Below are 9,227 nucleotides of genomic sequence, written 5' to 3'. Positions count from 1 at the left end.
TCCCCCAAGTTTTTCCCATTTGGCTTGATGTGTGAATGAAAACCCAACATAAAGTTTGGGTTTTACATGATGTTTTCATCATGTCATATTTTGTGAGATGAAACGCTGGTTATTACATTCTGTAAACTTTATTTTTCCTGTTATCTAATTACCTAAATTCATGTAATCACAACGATCAGATTACTGATAAACTCCGATGATGTGCAGTAATAAGAGATAACTATGACACCACTAGTTATGAATAAAGAGAACTTTACAGATTTACAATTTACTTCACAAAATGTACAGAACTGACTAACTATACATAACTTTACACTGGCATTCTGATTCAGCTAACCCCCCATCCACACCCCCCACCATCCACAAATCCACCCCCACCACTACTACCACCACCACCATGGACCTGCATGCCAATTTGTCACACACTGAACTGCTGGCCGTGTGCTTGAACTTGACTGAGGGGACTGCAGTTTTGCCCCTTGCACTCCTCTCTTTGCACTCCTCTTTTTAAGGCTGATGTCACTGCTCATTTCCATAAACTCCAGGCGACTAAAGAGCAGCCACTTGTGTGTTTGAGTTCTTTCACATGGAGCAGCCGGAGACGCAGCATCCTTCACTGAGTAAGTAAAGAACTTTAGGAATCTGCAGAAAGGACTTACAAGGTTTTACTTTTCAATGTGTTTTAAAGGGTCTAAAGTTGGGATGCACTTACTGCTTATATTTATAGGTATAATTTCTTATACAATTTAGCAATAAAGTTATTATATTTTAGTTAAGGTAATTAATTAATTAGACAGGACAAAACCAGTTCACTGAGAAATGCTGAAACAAACAGAATCACTTGTCAAGTATACTATTATACTTTTTGTGCAGATAGTGAGTGGATCTAAAAAAGCTTACACTAACTGGCTTTTCCTTTTGAGGTAGATCTGCATGTTAGCACTGTCTGACCACACAACACCATCAGTGTATTATAGTGGTCTCCAGGGTGTATGGGCTGTTAGCAGTGGTGGTTTTACTGCCTCAGACTCTGGTCATGCAGGAGGGGTCGGCTGTGGTTTGGTGTTTGACCCTTTGACCTTAGACCAACCAGTGGCCTCATTGAATAGACCAAGAGGTCAAGTGCAGTGCGACTCTCTGCAAGTTTGCTGTCTTTATTTGGATCTTCTGGTTTCTCACTAACAGTAATATTAGAAACTATTGTTTTCACTTGAGTCATATTAATAAGAAACTAAGTATAAAAGTATAAAAAAATAAGTAAAAGTATATGTATAAAAATGTGCAAGTTTAAAAAGAAGTGTAGGCATGTTTGCGCTGAAAGAACAACAGTATAAGCAATGTTTGCGAACTACTTTTATTCTACTTTAATTTTAATTTAAACAGCTTTGTATATATTTCTATTATAAATGTGATTAGTGTATCTTTAAATAAGTATATCACATTAATTCCAGAGACACATTTCTGCATATTTAACACACAATTGCTGTTTGTTTATTTATTTATTTAGTTTAACAGATTGCAAAGGTAAAAACTGGCGCATGTAAATAATGAATCATTAAAAACGCAATCTGTGTGTGTGTGTGTGTATGTGTGTGTTTATGTGTGTGTATGTGTGTTAATGTGTGTGTACCACGTGTGCCACATATTTCCTCACCTGTAGGCCTTAAGCTACAATGTCTACGCGCATGTGCCTTAATGTAAATAATGTAGATATATATCTATACATTCATAGACTACGTTTGTGTGTTAAAAAATCTGATTTAGGGCTCGGTATTAATATCAAAAACAGAATTAAGAATGAATCAAAAAGTGTGTTTTAGCCGCCTGTACTGAAAATCAGTCCTGCGCTGTGTGTGTAATCTGAATGAATATTCACATTTACTTCTAGACCTCCTGCTTCACTGTCTGCGCGCTTGATCTTCACTTTTTAAACTTGTTATGAACACATATGTGTTTATGGTTAGGGACCCTCGAGACATTAGCTCTGTGCGTGACCGAAAAAATGAACTAATTATTTAGATAAACAGTATAATCAGAGCGATAACAGCAATAACAGTAATATCAGTACGCCGTAAACAATGCATTTTAACCTAATTTCAATTAATATTTGTACTTTTAAGTTCAGCGAAAAAATAAGCAAAAACGCCTGAACAAAAGTCTTTCGCCCAAACTTTTCTACAATGTAACAACAGAATTTGTGCGCGTTTTTTCTTCACAGGTGTATTATTATTTATTTTACTATATTAATTAACATTTGATTATCTAGCTTTCATTTTTATAATAATGTGATTATTATTATTATTTAATAATGAGGGTGTCAACCCCGTATGGAAATTTTCTTTTGAGGGTTAGTAAAACAAAACAATTATTAAAATATTTTTTTTAACTAGAAAACCACGTCCAAAAAGGTTATTTAAAAATAAGTATTAATATTAAATGCTAATAGTCATCCCTCTTAATGCTTGGTATACATCCTTACTAAATCATTTACAATGTCTTAACCGTAAAGGATTTATTTTTAAATACTGTTAAAGCAAAAAAATGGGTACCACGTTCTTGTGGCACAATTTGTTCATTTCTATAGATGCTTTTCTTTTCATTTTAATGACAGTTTCTATTTTTTGCCTAAATGAACATACTGGCGAATAATAAAGCATTACATATTAAATTACGTTTGCTCACGCAACATGTCTTTAAATTCAAGTAAAAAATATCTTTAATGTCGGTTTTGTTTGAGGTGCACATATTTTTGTTTATGGTTGCATAATTCTGTGGCGCCAAGTCACCCATTTTATTTAAAAGGGTTCATTTCTAGTATTATTTCAAATAGAGTATTAGAGGTGATTTTCCAACGTTGGAGATTTCAGCGTTAATTTTGTGTTTAAATACGAACGGGAAAAATACATGTTTAATTGGTTTATTTGAGGATTCTGCATTTCATCTTGTGATAGGATTTAGAATCAGTGTGATTTTTAAGAAAATAAATAACTAAACGAGATCCACCCAAAATTACCTTTAAATGAACAGTTGTTCAAGTTTTCTTTTTCTATGTGAATCAGGTCCAAAAAGAACTGCATTTCAGAACACCTGGCATAAAACAATAGATAAATAAAACACAATCCTAAAGCTAAAGACGACTATTTGTTACACATGAAAATTAAACAGAAATAGATGAAGTTTAGATTGCTGTGAGTAAAGTATCAGCACATATATGTACGCATATGTATTCAAATACAAATGTAACTAAATACTAAATTATGTGATAGTATTTTGGAGATTTTTTATATCATTTAAAGAGTTTTAGTTAAATACATTATAATTCAATTAACCCTCACACCAATCATATTAAGCACACAAATACACACTCATAAAACAGGATCTTAATTATAAATTGGTTTAAAATCCAGCGCTAAAATTAAACTCCGGTAAAGTGGTGTTAAATCAACTAGTTCTATACTTAAAAGCCCATGTGAGAGACAGAGATCTGGAGATTTTCCACAGGGCTTGTCTTGTGTAATAGTAAATCCATGTAAGAAAAGAGCTTTTAAAATAAACTTCTGGTGCTACAGTTTTAGTCTGAACATCTAAAGAGTTTTAAATGTCTCAGGTAGGGCTGGAATCAGGTGGTGCATACGAGGCGGGTTTGAGGTGTGGATCCCAACTGCTGCTGTATGAACGGATGCAGGAGTCGGTTTGGGCAGACAGGTGGCGCTGTTTCTGCACCATCACAGTGTCACTGCAGTGCCGGGCGCGCGATGCTGCTCGCGGCTCCTAACGTGAGAATGTGTGAAGAGAGGCTAACTGAATTATGATTATTATTAATGTAAAGTGTGTAGAGGGTGTGCAATAGGTTTCCCAGAGTGTTTGTGGAGTTCAAACAGAAGGTTTTTTTTGCCTCTTGGAGCTCTGTGGACTATTATTTATTTCTTGTTGAAGGAGGAAAAATAAAGATAAAAAAGTATAATCTGATTTTCCTTTTTTTCGGTTTATTCACGTTTGTAACCAAAGAGAGGTAAATCTGGTAATAATTAAACTTATTCTGTCATATATGTTTCTATTAGTATTATATTAGTATTAATTGTCATATTAGTACTTATAAATAATAGATGTGATGAGATTGATCTGCTGAGCTTCTTAACTGAGGAGAAGAAACAGACGGGAGTAAAATCACACTATTTATATTTAAATGATTTACTAAAGGAATGAAATCCTTTTTTAAACAAACTACTCAACAGATACTCAGCAACAACATCAACAATAATACTACTAATACTACTACTACGACTACTACTACTACTACTACTAATAATAATAATAATAATAGTAATAACTTCACAAAATAAAATAATATGAACATTGCTCAAAGAATCTTAACGGGTTTTACGCAGTACAGAAAAGGGCACCAAAATGGTTCTTGGCTTTTTACAAGTTGACTTTCCTATTCTTATAATATGTTTTAAAAGGTTTTTCAAAGAACTTTTTACAGTACGTTCCCTATGATAGCGAAAAACTATTTAAAAACGACCATTCAAATGTAGATTTATTTTGTTTATTTAGTTTTTATAGTAAAGGTTTTCTTTTATTAAATCATAATAAAAACACCCTGCATGAGAGTGTATACATTGTACAAATAACTAAATTGTTACAAATGTGTAATTATTATTATTGTTATTATTATTATTATTATTATTATTATTATTATTATTATTACAGTTTTCCTGTTAAAACCGTAAAGAGATTTCAACAAACAGTGTAAATGAGTATAAATGAAAAAAGTGTGTCTGATTTGTATTAATCAGAATCCTAAATTTCAGCTGTTTAACAAACGTAATAATAATAATAATAATAATAATAATAATAATAATAATAATAATAATAATAATAATAATAATAATAATTAAGAAAACTAGTGTGTACAGTGAAGTCGTTTAATTGAAGAAACAAACCTGTAAAAGCAGTAAGCTGTTTTAACTCTTTTACAACAGTGCATTTTTAATTTTTCGAGCTTGTGACGTAGGCACACGCGCAACCTGGCTGCAGTCTGCACGCGGAGAAACGTGAGAGCACGGTACACACACACACACACACACACACACACACACACACACACCGAGCAGAAGGGAACATGAGGACCGAGAGGATTCTACAGGAAGAAAAAAAAAACACAGGTCTTCACTGTGTGTGTGTGTTTTTTCTTTGTGTGTGTGTGTGTGTGTGTGTGTGTGTGTGGAAAAGCAAATATCCAGTAAATACTTAGGAATACAGAAGGACAAATATATGAAACAAATATGTTTTTTAATATATTCAATAAATTGTTTGGAAATATATATATAATATACAACCCAATATTTAATTGATTTTGTGTTTGTAAAGTATATTTGTATATATTGTAAGTATATGTGTATATTGAACAAATAGCTTGGAACATAACTAGGAACATAAATAATATATAGGCCAATATTCCATCAGTTGTTAAGCAACTCTGTTCGTGGATCGCCTAATGAACCTGCATCCTTCTTACACCTGAACTACCTGAACCGTCTAAATCACGTGACCGTTAGCTTCTCTAACATCCAGCTGCTGTGATCACATTAGGATGATTCTACTCTTGCTTGGTGGGCTAAAGACATAAAATGCAAGAAATGCAGCACGGAGTGCCCTACTTTTTCCTCTATATTTTTTTCAAGGTGTTCTCGTTGAACCTGAGCTTGGCTGATGTTCCTCAGTGTGTCAGAGCTTCTTAGTCTTGCTATCGAGTCCAGAAGGCCCTGCTTCGGGTCAGTCCTGCACTAATGCGACTGGTGTAACACTCAATTCGACATGCCAGCCCACCCTGAGAAACATGCTGGAGGAACTTTAAGAGGATCATCCATGCAGGCTTTGGTGCAACAGTAGTCAATACAGGAGGGGAAGAGGAGGAGGGGTTGTGTGCGTGCACCTTTTGGGACCTAACTCTTCCCTTCAGATTTTGAGAGATGCTTGACATGGGATGTTGGACATTTAGGCATTTTTATTGCTTTTAGAATAACTTGGATCAATCCTGGATTTTAAAAATGTATAAACATGCCATCTAATATTTTACATTTATTTTTTAAATTTACATTTAATTTAAAAGGCCAAAAATGGACTATATAGCTCTCAACTGAAAGAGATACCTTCTACTGATTATGGATAAATGGAGCTGGATTTGAATAGTGAAACTGGAGCACCAATTATCTAAACTGATCTAAATACACCTAGGAACATTTCTTAGGACTGTGCCCTACTCTGTCTAAAATCAAATAACCATCAACTTAAACATTAGATACATTGCATTTTAAATTTACAGGCATTTTTCTATACTGCACAGTAAAAATCCATCATGTAAAAATCACAGTGTAAACATGTTTTAACTCCCTGGGAGTTTTTTCTAACAACCCTTAGTGATAAACAATCCACAGAGTTAGTCTTATTATTCACAGTTAAAATGTCTGTCTATCAGGCTCTGCCTCTGAATTCTGCTTCATTCTCAGCATGCTCTGCAGTCATCATTATTCTTTCAGCATTATTCACCCTCTTGGTGTTGGCCTGGATGGTGGATAAGAAGACGGATGGTGGATAATTGTGTCATGGGAGAACCACTGCTTTTTGTGGTATAGCTCATGTTTTATAATGTTTTATAGATACTTGTACATATTTTCAGGTGAAGTTCGGAAAATAAACAAAGATAAATTCAAAAGAACTTATAAAAAAATGTATTATCAATTTTGAGAGTTTTAACACTGTGGTGTTAAAACTGATGAGAGTTGCGTAGAGTTAACATATGATTCCTAAAATATGCAACAAAATTTGATTTTTCTGCTATATTGATAAGTGATGGCTGGTGCTGCTGTTGAAGGTTGTGGATTGGTGCTGCTGAGGGCCTTTGAGTGAAGAGGGTAGTTGGTTGGTAGTGTTGGTGGTGCTATGGCCTGTGGGGTGCTGGAGGTGTAGGTGGTGATGGTGGAGGTTGTAGAGGTGGTGGTACTGTGGGAGCAGACAGTTGTGTGATTGTTTCGGAGCCTGGGAAAAAGGTCCCAGGCCGAGTGGGGCAGGGGGGAGTTCCCCCGGACCCTCTTGTTGAGGGGAGCTGTGCTCCCAGACCTGATTGTGATGCTAATAGGAGCTGCGCTGTTGTTGAACTTGATGTTGACTTCTTTCTTTGGGGGGGTGCAGATGGGGTTGTTGGGGGGGCTGGATGAGGTGGTGTGCCTCTCCAGCCTGGCTGTGGGAAAGCCCCCCCACCACACCCCCCACAGAGCTGCAGTGTGAAATTAATTAATCAGCTTCTGGATCAACAATGGAGCTCTGAGAGGAGCAGCACAAAGAGCTCTACAGCTTTTATACACTCTGCTTTTACCCACTCTTACACACACTCTAACAGAAGCTGAAAACACACTCACACACATGCACACTCACTCACTTACACACACACACACACACACACACACACTGAGACTGCTTAACTGTTTGGTTAATGATGAGCTGCTGTTGTTTTTTTTTTTTTTTTTTTTTTTACATCTATACACTTTTGCCTTTTGGACTATGGAATAGATCTTTACATATAGAGTACTATATTGTACTATGTTTGTCTGCTTATTGTTAACTGAATTAACACAAATTTACACACACACACACACACACACACACAAACACACTTATAGCCTTTTGTCTATTTACTTTACAGAGGAATAGTAACCTAAAAGATACGTATACAATTGTCAGATTAAGAAGCGTTTTATCGCTAATTTACAGATGTTTAAGCTCGTTTGTCTTGTAATTTTAACTTGTTGCTCCACCTTAATCCAGTTAATCAGATCTAGCTCTACTTCTACAGACAGTCTGCACAGATTCTGCAGTTTTACAGCAGAGAACGTACATTTTTTAAAATGTTAAAAACGACTGAAAACGGCGGAGCTTCGACCGAACAACGCACTGTATTAATAATTTCTTTCAATACAGAAATTCAATATAGACGTAAGTAAATAGGTATATGTTGTTCAGTATATATTTTGTAATAGGCATTTAGAGTACTGATAGATAAGTTCCTTAATACATTAATATTATTTTCTGTTATTAGTCCAGCAATGTTAAAAAAACAAACAGTGAGTTTATGTGTTAATTACTTTAACTCAAGTGTACAATACATTTATATTGGAGATGGGAGTGCTTAAAGTTTATTATTAGAATTGTGTCACATCAATAGTAAATTAATTAATTACTGGAACAAATATAAATGTATTGGAATTAAATACTGAAGTTTTACCGTCAGAACCGGCTGAAAGTTTTCAGCACCGCGGACAGCAACCGCTCACCTGCTGCTGCTTACCTGCAGATCCAGTCACCAGCTAATATCCCAGCTAACTGATAATAATAATAATAATAATAATAATAATAATAATAATAATAATAATAATAATAATAATAATAATAATAATAATAATAATGTTCCACAAACATCAAATATATCAAAATATTATTCAGAAAGTGAGCAGATACAACTATACAATAGTGAAAATCTATGTAAGGGTTAGCATCGGTAACAGAACGTGAAGAGTAGGAATGTGTGTGTTTGTGTGTGTGTGTGTGTGTGTGTGTGTGTGAGAGAGATTGTAATAGAAATAGAAAGAGACAGAGACAGTAAGAGAGAGAAAGAGAGAGAAAGAGAGAAAGAGCTAGAGAGAGAGAGAGAGAGAGAGAGAGAGAGAGAGAGAGAGAGAGAGCGAAAGAGAGAGAGAATAAAACAAAATATAAACACTATGGTGCGTTTCATTAACTTTAAAAGGTACTACACACTTTCTTTAATCAAAATCCTATATATAAAACATTTATATATAATATTTACATTAACAGCTTTTTTGTTCATACTAGTAATATTCTTAATAGTGATTATACTTAGAATACTAAGAATTTAGCACCATTGATTTTGATTTCATTAAAAACTAAATCAGATTAACTGTGAATTTACAGCGAGTTAACAAACAAGCGAAGAGACCAAATCCACCAAACCGTTAGGATAATCTTAACGGGCATTGTAGTATAATTCTCGCTGTACAATTAATAATTATAATTAAAGTAGTGCTGAAATATTCTATACATCTTTAAGTTAGCTACTTTAATCCATTGAACCAAAGCTGGTAAAATATATTAATGTAGCCTAATAATCTAAAGTTTGGATTGTGTTATCATAACTGCTCATATTTACTGCA

At 34.4% G+C, this 9,227-nt stretch overlaps 1 long non-coding RNA gene across 1 annotated transcript in view; it reads left to right on the top strand.

Annotated features, from left to right (window-relative positions):
- Positions 1–434: 434 nt before the first annotated feature.
- LOC103041480 (uncharacterized) overlaps positions 435–9,227 on the top strand; it is a 71,026-nt gene continuing 62,233 nt past the window's right edge. The window contains exon 1 of the long non-coding RNA XR_007424809.1: positions 435–620. This is a non-coding gene — a long non-coding RNA (uncharacterized LOC103041480). The remainder of the gene's footprint in view (positions 621–9,227) is intronic.

The sequence above is a fragment of the Astyanax mexicanus genome, chromosome 16 (genome assembly GCF_023375975.1).
Source record: "Astyanax mexicanus isolate ESR-SI-001 chromosome 16, AstMex3_surface, whole genome shotgun sequence".
NCBI lineage: Eukaryota > Metazoa > Chordata > Actinopteri > Characiformes > Acestrorhamphidae > Astyanax > Astyanax mexicanus.
This window is presented reverse-complemented; position numbering and strand designations above follow the sequence as displayed.